Raw genomic sequence first — 20,130 nt, forward strand, 5'->3', positions numbered from 1 at the left:
CTCCGGAAGTAACCAGCACCAAGGCACACAAGCTCAAGGGCTAAGACAGACACCCCATACACCACTTGGTATGTCTTTGTGCAGTTCTTGGTTTGCAGGTTCTCCGCCCTGTGTGTCTTTTCCTTGGTCTCTTTGTTATAGTGGCAGGCCCTGGGATCCATGGACGTCCTCACATCTGGATTTTGCTAATTCATATTTAGAATATTGTACACATCTTTCTTTCTCTTTCTTCCATATCTCTTGCAAAATGGCAGCTGGATGTAGAGACCTGTTCAGAGTAATCTGAGATGCTGAAAAAAGTTCTGAATTTTAAAGTAGATATTGGGACCTGAGGCAAATAACATTAAAAACAAGATCATGATGCTAATGTCCACCAATTGAAGCTCACCAGGCTGTCACCTGTGGTCAGAGTCAGTTTACCTAGATTTCTGGTGGCTCCACAGCCACACAGAAGCATTTCAGAAAGAAACATGGAGCAGTGACCCTTAGAAGATTCTGTCTTTTATTCAATGACTCCACGATGTGAGTCAGGACAGGGGCAAGAAGTGAGGCAGCTTGGTGATTGAGCATCTTCAATCACTTTTGTACTTTTTTCTCAGGGGTGGGAAGATTACTGGAGAGTCACAGTCCATGTTGGTAAAGAGGTTGCTCGCTAAATGGCCATTTCCCCTTGTTCTGGGCAAACCTGGGGTAGGTAATGCTTGGTAAGAAAAAGGTTGGCTCAGTAATTTCTGTTGCCTCAGAGTCAGTCTCCACATAGTTTTTGATATGACCACCATGTGGTCCTGCCTGAGGTTTTCGTTCTATTAGGAGTGCTTTTGTTGACTTGTGGAGATTATGGACGAGCCACCTATTATCAGGAAGGCCATTTCCCTTTCTCAGTTCCTTTCAGGGTTTAGATGAAAACAGCACTGACTTCTACCCATATAAAAGAGAAATTGATCCAAATTTCCAGGTTTTCTTGTGTCTAGTCAATTTACACATTAGTATAGATTTTTTTTTTTACAAAGGCCCTTGTTCCCATGTAAACAAGTGCTCCACACATTACCCCAAGGCTGTGCTAAATACCACCATATATCCAAAGTAAAATGATGTTTGAAGTAAGCCATACATCTTTGTTTCAAAAAAAATATTAGTAAAACGAATACGTGTAAACAGGGATTGAAGTTGATTCAGCAGAGTAAAACTTGTCCACTGCCACCTATAATCCCATTTAGCAAGAAGTATGTGCACACAATATCTCATAGATGGTAACAATGCAAAGGATGGCCAGAACCAGCATTATGAAGTCATAGACATAATAGATGTGAAAATGAAATATATTTCAATAAAGATAGAGACAAAAGGTAAAATACTTGCCAGGCAAACAATAACTGCAGGCTACATAAAATATTTTTTCTCCAGTATAGGACAGGGCACAGCATTGGCACAACAAAGGAAGTTGGGCTGACCTAACAAATTTCAGCCAAGTATTATACCAATAAGATTTAGATTTTTGTTCCAAAAGGAATGGCTCTTGAAGCATGGTAATAAATAAATATAAAATTGAAGAAGGCCTGCAGCACACTGAAGCTGGGATAAGGAATGCCCCAGTGAACATCTGTTTTATCCATCTCCTTTCTCCTTGTCTAGCATACAGACTTCCTCCAAAATAATCATTCATTGGTGATGTTGCAGCATAGAAAAATATATAAATCTTCTATCATTGCAATAATAATAACAATGAGAAACACAGGAAATATCTGAAATCCAGAACCAAGTAGAGAGGAAAATATTAGCTGGTGTCTTGATGATCTAAATACATCTCCATGCACCTGTTTCTATCCATATCCATCTCCTAAGTCTATCCATGTCAGCCATTTCTTCATTACTGAACCAGACATAATCTTTCCTTAGGCTTAACTAAGCCTATCAAGAAGATCACCATCCTGAAGGAGTTGAAAATTAAAAACCAATGAATCCCCTGTTGAAAAAAGGATGGATCACAAGATATTTGTGCAATCGTTCTTCAAATTTTACATCTGAATTTTTCCATTTTACCAAATATGACATCTGTATTTTGGTATTGGGAACAGTTTCACATTTCCTCCAACAATTAAATTTTCATTAAAATCTATTTCAAGCTTTTTGTAGGTCCAAAGATAACAAACTTCTACATTTTCATCTGCTTCACCAATAATACCCCATATTGCTAAATCAACTATATACATCTGGTACCAGTAGTGAATTTTGATAGCATAAACAAAGGCTTCTCTTTATCAAAATCAATTTCACAGTAACTGGCTGGCATCACATCATCTTTAAATTTAATATCTAGACCACTAAATTCCATTTCAACTCCTTGAAATGTTTCTCCTAGAGCTTCATGGTAATGACTGTTACTTTTTTTGACCCCACACAGATTAGAAGTGAAAAGTACTTATATGTTTCGAGGCAATTTTGGAAGGGTCCAGCAGTTTTCATCCATAAGACAACTTCTTCTGTATCTTGAAACTGACTTTCCTGCCTTGCTCCACTTCACCATTCTGAAAACCATCCAGTCCTAAGTGAAAGCCACTCCTAGAATCCTTAACATCCAATCTTGAATGTGAAAATGCAATTAAACCACCGATCAACTTTAGACCAAATGCAAGAGATTGTTTTGGGGCCAGGCCTTCCACTGGGAAACTGGAGGCTTTAAGGTCAGAAGGGGCCTAAAAGACTACCAGATGGAGCCTCTGCTGGGAACATGTGTTGATGCTCCTCTGCCTGGGCCCTGGGCAGCAGCAGCAGCAGTACAGCAGAAGCTGACAGGCCAGGAGCGCCCTACAGAGGCCTCATCCTGAGCGCTCATGCCTGACTGGCCCATCAATTGCTCTGCCTCTGGTGCTTGTGCGGCAGTGATTCGCATCCACAGGGCACTGGCAGACTCAAGGCCTGGGCCCAGCCGCTCCGCTGATGCCCCTGCCTTAACAGCTCCTGTGCCGCCCTCCTGATCCTGCCAGCCTCTTTCTCTGACTCAGCCACAACAGCATTGTGCAGATTTAAGTGAGTTTTTGAAAAATGCTTATCCCACCCCCAAAAGATAAAAAATTCATAGGGACAAGGATATCACTTGTTCTCAATTTGAATCTCCCACACACCAGGCATAGAGCTTGCCAAAGGTGACTATTCTATATTTTTTGAAAGAATATATAAATAAATTTCTTTCAAATAGGTGAAATAAAAAGTAAATGAAGAGCTAATGAGTTGAGTGGAGTCAAGGAAGTAATTTTAAGAATGCTGTAGAGGGAGGGGTTGACAAAAGACTGAAGACTGGACCATGCACCCTGATTGACAGCCTGTTGGATCCTAGTGCCCCACAGTGCCCAGGAGCTGATCAAGGATAGGAAGCATTCATCACAAGACCTGATGGGGAGTCTTTCCCTGATTGTGTAGTTGGCTACGATCTATTAGCTTACTTTGGATTCTAGTTCCATACTGTGTATATAGTAATTGTGTGACAAGCCAGAGACCATCTGTCACACAATTACTATATGTGCAAAGACTGGTTTTCAGACTGGATGGTTTTCAGTATGTGCAAAGCATGTGAGCATTAAATAAAGGCTGTTTTCATTTCTTCAGCTCCCTGTGCAGTTCTTTAGCATAATAGAAGATAGATAAGGAAAGCAGACAAACAGACATTTTAAAGCAGATTTTCAGAGTGGTCATCAATATATCATTATTGTAATTCTTCAAAGTTCTTGGTATTTTTTAATTGTATATCCATCAGGAACAAATCTAAGCTTATTTGTCTAAGGTAAGGAATTAAGGAATTTGTTTTTGCCTCTTATTTACTAAACTTTTTTAAAAGTCCTCAAGTTTTTAGAAAACATTTATTCACATGTCAGGCTTGATGTTGGGGTTACTAAGATAAAAAAATTGATTTTTATCCCCAGGAAGTTCATTGTACATTGGAAATAGAGATGCACAAACCATGCATTTCTTTACACTGTGATAAGTAATATAATAGAGGTATTCACACAACGTATAAAATTGCAAACAAAGGCTAGAGGCTTTTTATTTAGCTTCAAAATTGACTTTGGCAAAGAAGATTTTGTAAGGCAACTGTAAGAGTTTCTTTGTTTGAAGGAAAAGAAAATAGGAATCAGAGGGTGTGTGTGTGTGTGTGTGTGTGTGTGTGTGTGTGTGTGTGTGCAGTGTCTTCATGGGGGGGTATAATTGGTATTTCAAGTGTGTTCAAAGCATGTGAAAAGTCATTAAGATTTCATATAGCAGTTTCTCACTTTTCATTCTATATAGCATTTCTGTTTAGTAATCATTGATGAGATGCTGTGGCAGACAAACCGGGGCCATAATGACTCCTAAGGATAACGTGAACCCACTGGATTTTATTCAGAACTGTTTCTTAGCTTTTCTTTTTCCTGTCATCTTTCTTTCTTTACACCACATACTCTTGTTCAATATTCACAAAAAGAATATGGCCTCCTTTAAAAGATTTTGACAATTCTAAATAAACATTATAAAACAATTATGATTTCGTCGATAATATTTTCCCAGTTACTCTATGGTGAATGATTTATTTAATTAAAGATGTCACCCTCCTTTTACCAAACCCCCCCCAACTCTTAGATGAAATTGTTATATGATTTCTTTGCAGTCACTGTGTTGAAAATAAAAGATTTAGGATCAGTGTGGTTAGTGGATAGATAATTTTCAGAATGAACTTAGGGGATCTGTTAGGAGTTTACTGTGTACTTCACGTAAAAATGATAAATGCCTGAATTGAAATAGTAGTGGTAAGAGCAGAGAGAGCAGGGTTGGTATGGGAGATACTTAAAGAGGTTGGATCAATAGGACTGGGTCAAAATTTGAATGTGGGTTGGAAAAGATAGAAATGTTCAAGTTGACTGCCCAGGTTCTGACTCAGCCTTTTGGGTAGAAGGTGACCATATTACAGTGTGTTGAAGGGTTAGGTTCAGAAATAAGAGAGGAAAAATTCTGAGTGTACCTGGGAATCTATTGATTTAGAGATGGATAATGTATAAAGTATATGGACATATTGACTTTAGCTCAAGAGAGAGATCTGATAGGCAAACAAAGATTTGAAGCTCATTGCTGAACAGACAGTAGTTGAAGTTACAGGATTGACTAAAATGTTCCAGGACAAAGTTAACTGGGATCATAAGAAGAAAATCCCATATTTACAGGGAGGAGGAAAAATAAAACCTGAAGGATACTAAACAGAATATCAGTGTAGTAGGAATTAAAGAAAATTATCAGAATCTTGGGAGATGATAGAGAAAATAATTTTAAGATTTTAAGATTATTCAAGAAGAAGGAGTCAATGTTAAAAGTGATTAAGAAGTCAAGGGGGTTAACCTCTACAATTATCCATTTAATTTTGATGTTAAAAAAGCATAATGGCCATCATGAGGTGGCATTTTAATTTTTTTCTTTTAAAAAAGTGATTTCATTTAGAAAGAGAAAACAGAACGAAACCAAAAGTATACTGATCACAAAAACATCTACTTAATTTTCTAAATGTTACAAAACCAATTGATCATTTTTATGAAAAGGAAGAGAAATGGGTGTATTTTATTTGCCACTTCCATATCATTATTTCAGTAAATTGTTGATTTTAGTAAATCCATATTACTAAAAATGACAAAACTGCCTTCTCAAATCTCTTTTTTTTTAGGACATCAGCTGTATTTTCTTCATTATGTTAAGGTATAATTCAGAATGTTATTTTCTAACATATTATTAACAATTCTAGATTCATGTCACAGGGGTTATAGTTTGAAATTTTTCATCAAACTATTAATTCATTTTAAAGCAACAGCAACCAAACCTTGTAGCATCTCTTATGTGATTCACCAAATTAATCAGCAATTAAAAACATCAAGGAAAATGTATTCCCAGAGTGAGAATCTGCTCTTTGATTCAGGTCTTCAAGTTTAACTTCTAAGTATGGGATACAACATATACAAAGTTCAAATCTGGTGTCAATGAAGACAGGAAAGAGGAAGAAACTATAAAGTTTCTCCTCTATTCCCTAACAATATCTGGTAAACAACAGGTCAACAAGTATTTCAAATTAATGTGAACACAAAGCTCAAAATAGCTTTGGCAATACAGGAGAGCAGAGAAAGCACTCAACTGTATGCCAAGGACAAAAAATCAGATGAGAGGGTACAGGTGAAAAAACTGGCAGCAGGAGTAACATTTTGGGATGAGGAAGGAAAGAGATGCTTCCCTGGATTTGCCCACATTCTGAAGCAGGATTGTGTGAGTTATGCTTCCTAGATTTGTAGCATTTACAACATGCATGGCTAGTAACTCTGGAGATGTTAAATCAATTATGTATTTAATCCCAGGTCTCAATAAATTATTTCCTCAATAAATAATCTCTTCAATTAACTAAAGAAGATTCCAAGAATACATAGCATTTCCTATGTGAGGGTATCCTTTGTGAATAAATACATGTCTTCTTATTTCTTTGGTCTCTGTTCACCCAAAGGGCAGAGACAAGACAGCTAAAATGGAATTTATTCTCTCAATAAATTTAGCATTAAGAGTCTTTAGCCTTCAGAACATCTACAGAGCAATGGAATTATCTAATTCATATTAGGAGGGACAGAAGATTGTGTCTCTCTAGAGTCAGAGAGGCACTCTAGATACTTCAGAAAATTATAAGCAGAGAACTTTCCAAAATCTCCTATGAAGCTATATCTGGTAAATGTAATTTACTTTCTAATTGGCTTAAAATATTTTCAATTGGGAAATGAATTAGAATGTATATCTAAATATTTTAATAATCTAGCACAATGCATGACTTTAAGACTTGGAAAATCACAGCACATGTCAATATAAGCACATGGACACACACATGATTTGTATATTTCATTTAGGATATGACATAAGGAAATGCAAGATTAAATTCTGACATGGAACATTGTCAAGTCTTCATGAAATTACATGCAGTTGAAGAGATTTAGAAAAGGCTTCATGTCTTACTTGATGTGCATAAATAATTTTTGAAAGAACTGCAAAAAGATACATTGTAAAAGAGGCATAGCTCTAGAAAGTTTATTAAACCAATGATAGCCAAAGGATGCCAACAAAGGAAAAGTATTTCGATTTCTGTGATCCTAAAAAACATCCTAGTTATTATTAGAAATAATAAAACATTATTTCATAAGATTGATTTCCAGTTTTCCAAATGTGAGAGCTGTTGGGAACAAATTAAAAAGCATTAGAAAGTGCATCAAAATCTCTGTTTGGAATGAATAAAATTGACACTAGAGATGTTGAGGCAGTTTCTTAGTTCCTGCTTGTGAAACCCTGGCCACATATGGGTGACTCCTTTCTGACACCCAGATCCTATCTATTATTCAACCAGATTCATAGGTTGTATGCTAGCTAGAAAATAACCCTTCCCTTGCTCCACTTAACCAAAATCTTACATGTTTTCAGGTTGTTTCTGAAATGTCACCTGCTTCATAAAGCCTTTTCTAAATCTCTTCAACTGAACGTAATCCCTCCTTCCACTGCCCTTGTAAAGAATCTCACTCCTCACCTTGTGACATCCATTTGTATTATTGCCCACACTCTTTTTCAACTTCCTAGAAGGAACACAGTTTCTTGTTGAGATATGTATTCTTTGTCCCCTTAAACCAACATCAGATAGATGGATAAAAAGACAACTGATGCTCAAATATTTTATTTTTAATTCAATTAAATTACAGAGAGGAAAAGCAGGCAGGTATAAAAGGATTTTAAAGGACAGACAGAAGACACTTTGGCCAAAATGTTGTTTATCAGAAGTGTGCAAATGGGCCTAAATAGAAGGTATCCTGCCAGTCTATGGATGGACGAATTCTCTTTTGTCCACACGTTTTTAATTTTTCACTCTTATCACCATGGCTTGTTTATTATATTTGTGTCTTACTCACTTGCTTCCTACAGTTGATTTTCACAATGGTCATGTGTCAGTTGGCTAGAGCATGAAATGTTTCTTTGTGGAAGTCAAAAGTGGTACAATTACAAGGTCATCTTATCTCTGCACTTTTAATCAACCATTTAATTCATCCTGATATTTGACTTTTGTGTACTTCCAACTCATGAACATAATTTTACTTCTGACTTTAGATCCCATTTTAGAAATGTCAGCTCTGAGTTTTGAGTATTATTCTTCTTGGCTCTCCTCACTCTGACTCTTACAACCTTGGCATCCTCCTTTGTAAGATCATTTTAAGCATTTTTTATTGGATTAAATGTAAAGAAGAGCCAGGGCATGGTATAGAAGACAGTATTTGTGATTGCTTTTCAGTATTACTTAAGTTTTGAATTTTTTTTGTCATCTAGCTCTTCCCCTTTAGTTTGTCAGATGGCTATTTCTGTGCTAAGTGGTTCTGAAGTCTTTGTTAGGGACAGTTCTGTTTCTATAATGATCCGTTAAATCAAGTGCAATATAGAACATTCAAAGATGTGATTTTATCTTCTTCAATTACTCATTCACTCCAAATTCCAATATACAGTATATAAGTAAAACTTCACAGAATTAGTTAAAAGTCTTTACATGATTAATTTCAAAGTACATGTAAATTTATTTCCGTGGAATATGAAGATTAAAAAGATGATATTCTAGAAGGTAATATTGTGGTCCTAAAATAAACTTTGTATATTCTGAGATAGTCTATACCATAGCTTTCAAAAAAAAATTTAAAAAATGTGAATTGAATTAAGATTCAAAATACATTTTTGGAGGAGTAAATTATGCATTTAAAAACCACTATATGTCTGCAGTAGAAAGGATGTGCATAACATTAATTTATTTTAAAATTTGAGTAAGTAAATTAATTTAATTTTGAAATAGTTCTAATCTTATAATTTTGAAAATAATTTCTAAAATTAATTTTATTCTCTGAAATAAGTTTCACTGTAATTCCTTTCTCTCCTTGTTTATTTTCCCATTCCCCTCACAACTTCTTATATTACAGTAGGTGGGGTAGAGAGAGAAGATGGGAGGGGAGGGGAGGGGGGATAGTAGAGGATAGGAAAGGTAGCAGAATACAACATTTACTAATAGGGCATTATGTAAAAATATGGATGTGTAACCGATATGATTCTGCAATCTGTATTTGGGGTAAAATTGGGAGTTCATAACCAACTTGAATCTAATGTAAGAAATATGATATGTCAAGAGCTTTGTAATGTTTTGAACAACTAATAAAAAAGTTTCACTTTAGAGAAATACTGAATTTCATTTTCTCTAAATGTACTCTAAAAATAATCTCACAATTTCCAATTCAAATTGATTGAATTTAATATGCCATCTTAAATTTGTTTGCAATTCCCGGTACAAATAGGAAAAGTCAACTATTCGTTTATCCAGATTATCAGTATTGTTTGAAAATGCATGAAATATTTACTTATGTTCTCTTTTTACTGCTGATAAATTTCTCTTTGGAGGAGTATGGAAGTTAATAATACGTTCTCACTTTAGGAAAAATAAAAGATAAGAATCTATGCTTATTTAATGCTTATTATGTGCACTTTATAAGTAGTCTGACAATTACCTTTTCAGGTTTTTGAGATTCTGAGTTTTTCTTCCTTCCTTTCTTTCTTTCTTCTTTTTTTTTTTTGCATTTAGTAGGGTTTGAAGAAAAAAAATACCAAGAAGTTAAGTAACTAAGGTGGAAACATTCTAAACAAGTCAAAGGTCAATTATTTAAATTAAAGTTCACAGGTTATCACAACACAAAATAAGCAAAGAAAATATAGTAAGTTATTATTATTTGGAGATATAAAATACATACTAGATATTGGCAATTAAAAACAGGTAAATGCATACTTTTAATGTGTGTTCATCTTTTTAAATGTAAGTTAAAAACATAAGAGTCTCATAGAATCACTTAAAAACAGCAAATCACATAAAAATAGAAAAACCTGTTAAAATTTGATTTAGCATTAATTTCAGGGTAATAGAATACAGGTTATTTTCATTCTTTTATTTACTCTAAATTTCTGACTATGACTATTTCTCAGGGTGTTTTCTTTTCTTTCAACCCCTCCCTCCAATCCCTGCCAGTACTAGGGATTGAATCCAGGTACATCTCCTGCCCTTTTCCTGTTTTGTTTTGTTAAAGATAAGGTACAGGATCTTGCTAAATTGCTGAGACTAGCCTCAAACTTGTAATCCTCCTGCTTTAGCTTCCCAAGTCTCTGATCTCAGTTTTGTTTAACACCAACAATATATTTTGCTGGGAATGTTGCTCAGTAGTAGAACACTTGCCTAGCATTTGTGAAGCCCTGGTTCCAACTCCAGTACTACAAAAGGAAAGAAGGAAGGAAGAAAAGAAAAAACAATATATTGTTTTAGAATCATAGATACATATACACATAATAATATGAACTCATTATTAAATAAAAATATGAACTCAGATTTGAAACATAAGGTTATATTCTTTTTACTACTATCAAAGGCTGACTACCTAAATCTAAGAAAAGCTTTCAAATACTTTTGTTGGTGTTTGGGTGTCTGTGAGTGAGAGAGAGGGAGGGAGGGGGAGAAAGAGGGAAGGGTGGGAAGCACACAAGCTCACCTGTCAGAGAGCCTCTGTTTACCTTTAGCTGTTCTCTGTGTAGACAACCTTCATGATAATTACTTTTTGTGCAGATGGGAAAATCCTTCCTAAATTGCATGTAACATTTTTTTTCTTTTTGAGTTCTATTGGTTGTTATTGAAGATTCATTAGAACATTTGGAATTACCTTCAGAGCAATTAAAAATTTAGAGTTCCAGGGAAATCTGACTATAAATACTCTTGAAATAGCTGGGCTAGTTGAACTTATGGTGAGGTTAATATTCAGCATTAGGAGATTTGACTGTTTCTGTTTAAATGGCAAATTTAGCTAAAGTCCATTTTAGAGAGTTCCAAGTTAAATCAATGATGTACACAAAAGAACCTGGAAAAAATAAAGTATTCCACTTGAACGGCAGACTAAGGATAGTAATTAGAGATCACAGGCCCAACCACCAACTAGTAAGATTGTATTACAAAAGACAAAATCAGCAGTAAAAGAAAATAAAGCCAGGAGCCCAGGTCAAAGTCAGGTTTGACAAAGGTTATAAATCAAAACAAATAGCATCAGAGTTTAAGGAGAGGTGGACCAGTAGCAAATGAGTGGTAAACCTAAGTGAGTTGTTGCATGTGGGTGTTGACTCTGATTCTCTTCCTTCCCTGTTTCTCTCCTTCCCTTCCTCCTTTCTCTTCCTTTTTTCCACTTCCTTCCTCCATTTTCTTTTCCAACAATCATCTCTCCTACATGCACTGTTTAAAGTGTCTATTATAATTATGAATACGTGTGTTCCCTGTCCTCACAGTGTTCTCAGACTATGTGTGTTGAGACCATAGGTTAATATTTGTCTTTGTTTAATTTATCTTGAATATTCATCTGCAGTGTTTTGGTTTTGTTCACAATCTAAAATATGAATCTAATGCTGAACACATGGCCTGTGCTGTGGAAAGTTATGGGCTTTGGGGCAGAAACCCCACCCTTGACCTTCAAACTGAAATGAACATTCTATGCAATGTAGTGTCTATAGCTACTGATCTTGTAGAGTTCACTTGTAACAGTGGTGCAAAAAGCCTTGGATAATAGCCCCATGTTGACTTGGTGATAAAACCAGAGAAATTCATAATGAAACTTCAAGGAAGAGGGATCATTTTTCTTACAAGATAAATGAGTTCTTGTTATCATAAGAAACACGGGTGAAATTTTACAATTTTACAAAACACACTTGCCCACTGCTGTAATAGTATGGAGTTTGATATCAAATCCAGACTTGGAAAAAATAGGAACACAGGCTTAAAATATGTTATATTTCAAGTGGAAATTCATAACAGCTGCATAAGGGATATGATATTGCCTTTTAGTGAGCTAATTTCGTCCCAATTTTAATAGTGACCAAAGGTCAGTCCTTTTGGATTGTGTGCAGAACACATTTGTAAGTTAGCTGTTATAAATCATCCTTATGTTAAGTGGAAGGCAACTGCAACACAAGTCTACGTATTAAATCAAAAGTGTCTTTTACAATGTGGGATGGAGAAGCAAATGTTTATAGTAACAGTCTCTTAAGTGCTTGATGAAATAGAAAGGTAACTTTGCTACTTTTGTGTTGGACAGGATTTATGTAAAAGAAAGTTTTTTTGTAGAGGATACCAAACCATGCAGAACAATTCTCATTTTGATGTGGACATATGTGCTGTCTGTCTGTTTCTGTGTCAATCTTTCTATCTTAAAACCACATTTTAGAAAGTATTAGCTGTGTCCTGAATGTCCCTAATGGATTAGATTTAGAGAGGGCTTGTTGGAACATTGGATCATTTCTGATTGATCAGTTAGAGGGACTGAAATACAGCTAGTGCCACAGCTGACAGCAGCACAGACACTAGAAGTAGGTGATTGGTGTTGATGGATGGATAGAACTTGGGATTCATTACAAATTTCAAATGGGATCCAGAGAAGTATTTCTGGTAAAATGATAGTGAAAGGATATGGCAATGGGAATATAAATTGGTATAATCTTTTTGACTTGCAAATTATTAATAAAAATTACATATGCTTTAATATTTTTTATGTATGACAAACTATGCTGTTTATATATATAATTTAATAACAATTATTTATGATGTGTCAGGAGTCTTAGAAATGTTATTTTTCCTTTTCTAGTATTTCTATATCTAGGACTATATACTATATAATAATCAATATCCATAAAAGAATTAAGTAATAAGGTATTTGCTTCATTTTAGTCTTTTAGAATGCATTTCCAAGTAATCTACAATAAGTATACATTCAATTTATAATTAAGATAATAAGCTTAATTTTTTTCTGGCTCAATGTGATTCCTGACTTCTCTTCAGGAAGATTTCCTTCACATGGCTCCCTGCCCAACTACCTTGTCATTCAGATACCCTGCCTGTCTGAAAATAAAATCTTTGTGCTACTTTTTGAATCTTCAGAGTAGACTGGGTTTTTTGTAGACTTAGAAGATTTTAGTTTATTCTTCTTAGGAATTCAGCCCCCACCATAGTCAACTATTGATTATGGAACCTCCTTATCTGAATATAATCTGGGATGGAGATGTAAATCATTCCATTCTACCTTCATTTGCTCACTGACACCCTGGATGACTTTATACTTTCCTGAAGGAATTCTGTTAGGACTTTCCAGTAATATATTTAATGTCCCAAAACTTGGGGATGTCAAGGGGGTACATCAAGTGGGCCTCATCTCTCAGAGACTTGGCTCCATCTCACTACATATATGTCTGTCTCCACTGAGGACTTTGCTGGTAAAACAGGCTACCAGAATGTTCTCCTAAGAATCCCTAGGACACCTTGGTAAATTGAAAGTAAGGGGTTTGGGCATTAAAGGTAGTTTCTCTAAGAGATGTTGGTACAGTGTAGGGAACTCAAGAAATAGTTGATGAAGAAAAGAATGCTACCTCTAGTATTCCCAGTCAGATACCCTGCCTGTCTGAAAATAACTATAGTTTTCAATATACAAATGAGTGTTTCAGATAATAAGTAGGATGTGGGTATGACATAAAATACAGAGATCACTTTGTAGAGGATTTCACAGGATAAATGTCCCATCTTGGGACAAATATTCATAGTTAATAAGGAATATTAAAGAGTACAGTTTATAGTGTGATATATGTGAACATGGAGGTCAATTGTTTTTTTGTTTTTTTTTCTTTTTTTTTGCCTAAGGATCCTAAGAGCTAAAATTTTTATGGCCCTGAACTTCTGTTGAACTTTAGTAGGTTGAATAATTCCTGCACCAAATATCAAGTCCTAAGCTCTGGAATTTTTATATTTTAACCTTATTTGGAAAAAAGGGTCATTTGCAGATGGACTAAATTTTGAGATGAAAAGATTACCTTGGATTACCTGGGTGGACTCTAATACTGTCGCAAGAGTCCTTATCAAATAGAGGCAGAGGGAGATTCCATGCAGACCTACCAACAAGAAGCCAAACAGAAGAGGAGGCAGTGGTCTGATGATAGAGGCAAAGATTGGAATGATGAGCTCCCAAGCCAAGATGTGCTGGGAGTCACCAGAGGTGGAAGAAGTGAATCAGGACACCAGGGACTTGGGGACTGTAGCCTGTGACATGTTGATTTATGACATCTTCATTTCAGAACTGTAAGGAAATAAATTTCAGTGATTTTAAGCAAAGAAGTTTGTGGTAGTTTGTTTCATGGCAGCCCTGACAAATAAATACAGTGATTAAAATAACCCTTACATTAGAGAACATCCTCAGTGTGATTGGCTATGATGAAGTCCTTCTAAACAGTGTGCTTGTAATTCGATGAGAGGTAAAATCAGTATTGAAGAGCAGGTCTGCAGAGGTGGTAGGTTAGCAGAACAGAGGTAAGAGCACTTGCTATTATAAGGCCACAGGGGAGGAGAGTGATGGGGAAGCACGTGAGGGAGGGGCTCTTCCCTAGGTACCTGTCTCTCGTTTAGTCATATTTCACTGAACCACCCAAAGGAGATGGTTTTCTGGTTACTGTGCTAGGTGGGAACTGGGGCCATAGTCTGGCGTTATTTATCCAAATTCTGCATTACTCTTTAAAATAATATGGATTATGGTAAACAGGATTTATGGTATAGTTTGTCAACATGGAGAGCATTACAAAGGAAATTTCTAGACTAGTGTTCTAGACCTGAAAAACAGATCTTTTTAAAGGAATGGATTAAATTAGTGGCTTGAAAATAAAACAACAACACTAACAAAAAACCTCTGCTGCTACAAAGCTCAAGACCACCTCCAAAAGCATTCTTTCCTCAAAACTATCTGGTAGATGGCAGACTTGGTAAATTTACATTTGACAGACAAATACAAAACTTTTTCATGTTACACAAAGGCAATGTTATAATCTAGCTGTGAGGCCTTAGCTCAATTGAGGTACTGAGATGTGGGCCAGATGAAGATAATTCAGGGAATCCAGCTGCTACAAGAGTCTCAGGGTGCCTTCCCTCAGTTAGCTGAAATCTCAAACGCTTATTGCAAAAGCAAGAGAAATTTGATAATCACCTGGCAGTGGTGACCAGACTTATTCTTGCTAAAATAAGAAAGAGATTGACATACTCTTCAAATGATCAAAAGGGAAATGCAAGAGCTTTCTTTTCAGACTTTCAAGTCACACTGAGTTTGGTCACATAGTGTGTAAGAGGCTCAGCAAAGTCACTTGTTCAAATATATAAAATAAATTTGGTAAATAAAAGGAGAGATTGGAAAGAATGAGGTATTTATTTACCTCATTGAAAAGGACCAATGAAACTGATCCCCCCTGTTAAAAGAGGAAAAGAGGATATTGCCAGGTATTTAAAATGTATGGACAGGGCATTATTTCTAGAACACACCTAGAGGGTAGTTTCCATGTGAGGTTTCAAAGTAACAGAATTCCATCACGTCAGTTATCACAATATCAGTTTAAACAAATAGATATTGATGTTTCTGTTACAAAAGTGATGCAGTTCACTATCAAAACAAAATAACCCAGAATTAAAATTAAGGTACATGACATGGACATGACATTCCCATGGAAAGCTACTTTCTGAAGTCATCCTTGGTTAACAGCTCAATGCCCAAAATCATAAAAGAAAGGCCTGGAAAATTTGTACATGTACCCTAATCCAATTCCCTTAGTTTAGAGAACAACGGGATACAAAGAAGGCTATGGAGTTGCTGAAGCTTGGCAGGTACTGAGAAGATCCTGGTTTGCTCTCATGTCACCTACAGACACAGAAACCCTTTATCAACATGATTTTTCTCTTTATGTTAACAGGGAAAGTTATCCTAGATTTCATGAACTAAAGTTGAGCATGGAAGAGATTTTTAAAAGGAGAGCTGACTAAGGTGGGCAAATAAAGTGGTAGTTTATGATTTCATTATCATCTTGAATACATTGTAGATGCCTCCATTTTTAGTTTCAAATTGCAAGTAAACACAATAACAGTATTTACCAACCTCTGGAAGTTTCTTTATTGGAAACATGTACATATATTTTAGCTCTTTATGTGGGAACTCAAACTTCAGTTCATGAATAATTTGGATAGTTACTATGTGCTTTCCCATCTCTCCTCTGCAATACTCCCAAAGGCTACTAATTATGTGGCAATAATATCAAATAATTTTAAAATTACCTTTGAGATACTACAATTTTACTGAATACTGATGCTTTTTCCTATAAAAGAAATTTACAAATTCCTTTCTTGATTTCTACACTTTATAATTTTATGTAGTATTTGCCTTCTCTAGGGAAAAGGCTGCAATATTATGAAAGTCCCTGAAAAGGTTTACAAATGTTTTGCATATTCTAACCTAACCTATTGCAATTTATCTCTTAAATATGTGACCCTTTCTTCATGATTTTTAATGCCTTCTCTGATTTTCAAAGTAGTAAATGAGCCAATACAGAGATGGTCTAGTTTTTATCCTCACAGTGCTGAGCACAGTGGTCACAATGCCCTAAGATATGTGTATGAATGATACTGTGAGAATATGTACATATGACTGGTCTATGTTTAAGTGTATTTACATATGTATATATACACTGTTAAGTATAGAGTTCACACAGTTTTCAATGAGAAGAGAGGTTGGACGGCAAGCCAGGTGGATTTGGAATCAAATGTTGACTCTTGCTGGTTGTGATTTGGACAAGTCAATTAGCTTCCAAACCATAGTGTCTTCATGTACAAAATGATAATAACGGGTGTCTTCAGGTGTTGGATCTTCCAAGGATAGAAAAAGATAATGAAATAATAGGCCCAATACAATGCCCGGCATATAGTTAAATGTCAACAAATGGCAGTTATCATTATTTTCTCATGAAATCACATTATATTTTAAAGGACTTAAGGGTATTGCCTAAAAATATTCAGCATTTCTCTTCCCCACTCTGCTTTCTGTCCTTTAGGAAATACTACTTCTTAGAGATATTTGCTGATTGCAGTTTTATTCGTTCTTTCTCAAACTCACATTTTCTCCTCTGCACCATCTCTGACAGTGATGGTTGCTCTGCTGTTATTCTGGCTCTTCTCCTTGTCCCTGCATGTTTCAGGCTGAACTGTGCCGAGTTATGGAATCATTTCAGGCACTCTGCCATCTGTGAAACTGCCTCACATGATTGGTTGCCACTAGCTACATTTTTATCAGTTGACCCAAATGCTTCCTTGGGTGTAGATTAGGTTGTCCTGCCTCTGGAGTGCTTGCAGTACAGGACTTTTACTGGACACTTTCTCTTGTCACTTGATGCTAAGAAGAACATGTCAACAGTAAAACTTATCTGGAATCTAAAGATGATGTAACTAGTAGATGTAGGTGTCACATTGTATAGCAGAAAGTCGTGAAGCTTGATAGAATTTTTTGATAGATTTTTTGACTCTGTGCCGAATGACACAGTGAGTTCACTCTGGCTGTCTAGCTCTTCCCATATCGCATGTCATTTGCCATCTTGCTGAAAACATAGCAAGAGACCAGGATTATTTTCAGTTTGAAAAGCTTCATATACTTCTTTTAGCAAAAATATTTATTTTTGTAGTTGTATTTGGACACAATAACTTTAATTGATTAATTTATTTATTCATTTTTATTATGTAGTGCTAAGGATCAAACCCAAGGCCTTGTATGTATGTGGTGAGCAATCTACTGCTGAGCCATAACCCCAGCCCTTCATTTACTGCTTATAGACTAAATAGATCTTTAATGAATAACTTCTTTAACTTAGTCTTGTTTTTAAGACATGTAATGGGAATAAATACTCAGTGATTTGAATGATGGGTTCTCTGTAACAATTAAATATCTAAATGCTTTAACTAGGAGCATTTAACCACATAACATTTCTTTTTGGCACTCACAAGTATTTTCTTTTAAGCAGGGATAATCTCTTTAAAACTAAATGTAAAATCACAAACATAAAGGACTTTTGTATTGAATTTTTAATACTTAGATATCAGCCCGTGTTCAGATTGCTCGTGGAGGTATTATCCTTAATCATGGAGGCATAAGAATCTGTTCTAAATCAGCATTAATTTTAGCACTAATTTTAAAATAAAAACCTTAATTAGGGTCACTGGCATGAAATGTTTTGGGGCCCAGGAGACTGGAATTTTTTTCTCCTTTCCCACAGTCTCAGTCATTATTTAATATCTCCTCATACTAAATGCCATATTTTAAATAAATTCAGATGATGGGTAATTCATAAAATATTTCAGTTGTTGTTAGAGTAAATATGTTGTTAGACTAAATGTAATACCATCTAACTAATAATGAATTTTCTGAGATTAACACTGGAGTCTGTGGAGATATCTGTAGAGGATTATCTTGCCTTGTGAATAGAAACTGTGAAGGGGTTCAGACATTGGATTAAAGATTTTGAGTTCATGCTTGTGTGAACTGTTTTCCCTTCATTTTCTATTAAAAAGTGTAACAAGAGAAAAGTAGTTATTTTGAATAAATTCAACACCCTTTCTACACCATATGCACAGGCTTGAGGAAGACAATTTGCATAGCGTGAAGTCCTGATCTAGGACTTCACCAGGACCAACATTGATGTAGTTTTTGATGTTGTTTGTTTTCCATTTAAAATTGTCTAAAAGAAGACTTGGGCCATTTTAAATTTATAGCATTTTTTCCCATTGGTAGATGTATGGTTTAAATATGAGGTGTCCACCAAAAGTTCATGTGTGGGACAGTGCAGGGTTTAGAGGTGAAATGATTGGGTTATGAAAGCCTTAACCAATCACTAAATTATCTGATGATACAGAATTAACTGAGTAGTGGCAGTAGTCAGGTAGGGTGTGTTGGGAGAGGAAGGGTCATTGGGGATATATGTTGGGGGTATATGTTTTGTATCTGAAGATGGAGCTCTCTCCCTCCCTCCCTCCCTCCCTCACTCACTCACTCTCTAATTCCTGGTGCAATGCAGTGGAAACTTTCATCCACTTCTGCCATGTTGTTCTGCCTCATCTAAGGCCCTGAGGAATGAAGCCAACCATCTATGCACTGAGAGCTCTGAAACCTTGAGCACCAATTAAACTTTTCCTTTTCTAATTGTTCTTGTCATATCTTTTGGCCACAACAACAAAAAAGAGTAGATTTCAGTCCAGATGCCAGAAGCCACTCTGAATATTCAAATAGAAGGGGTTAGGATCAAGAAATTACAGGTGTAGCCATAGTAAGGGTGGGGATAAAGGCCAGGGAAACCTATCTGCTGATATCAGAGGCCAGTGTCCCAAAGAGGATCCTCATGTTCACCAGGATGCTACTTTGAATCTCAGAAATCTCTAATGTTCATGTTGCCTGAAGCTCCTGAAGTGAATGATTTGGAAGCCCTCTCACATTGAAGCTCCTGTCTTCCTTTGCATTTTTAAAAATTTTGCCACAAAGCAATTTTTTTTTGCTTCTTTCTGCATCATAATGCCTGTTGGTCATTTGCAGACTAATTCTGTAACCATTCAGTTAAAAGAGCTCTGGGAAATGGATTTTCAAGTTTCTCTCCTTTGAAGCACACAAAAATATGTGAGAGGGAAAGTAATGATGTCAGCTTGAGCTTAAATGTGAACTGGTCCAAATTTTGTCAACTCAGAATCCATAGACTCTCTTCTGTGCATATTTGAGCTTCAAAAACAACCACCCAAATTCATCTTTCACAGGATATTATAACTCTGCATTATATAGCCATCCAGTTTACCCTCTCCACAGAAGGGTGGATACAAAGTTCTGTGAGCCACTGATCTATCTCTGAGCGATATTCATTCTTTTTCTGGACTTGGTTCCAATTCTCCATTAATATTGTGTAACTTTTAGGCTGAATTATAAGGCCAATTTTACTATTATGCATCATTAGAAGAGAATGGTTTGCAAAAAGTGGATTGATGGGTTGATATATAAAGTAAAGAAAGAAATACGCCTAACTACTACATGCCTTATTCATACAAATAAATAAAGAGCCATATTAGTAATTTTTAAAATATTTGTTTTTTTAGTTGTAGCTGTACACAATTTCTTTATTTTTTTAAATTTATTTTTACATGGGACTGAGGATCAAACCCAGGGCCTTGCACAT

General features: G+C 35.7%; 1 pseudogene; it reads right to left on the reverse strand.

Moving 5' to 3' along the window:
- Window positions 1-967: 967 nt before the first annotated feature.
- Window positions 968-2,820, reverse strand: LOC144373884 (transmembrane 9 superfamily member 3-like; annotated as a pseudogene).
- Window positions 2,821-20,130: the final 17,310 nt, after the last annotated feature.

The sequence above is a fragment of the Ictidomys tridecemlineatus genome, unplaced genomic scaffold (assembly GCF_052094955.1).
Source record: "Ictidomys tridecemlineatus isolate mIctTri1 unplaced genomic scaffold, mIctTri1.hap1 Scaffold_52, whole genome shotgun sequence".
NCBI classification, from domain to species: domain Eukaryota; kingdom Metazoa; phylum Chordata; class Mammalia; order Rodentia; family Sciuridae; genus Ictidomys; species Ictidomys tridecemlineatus.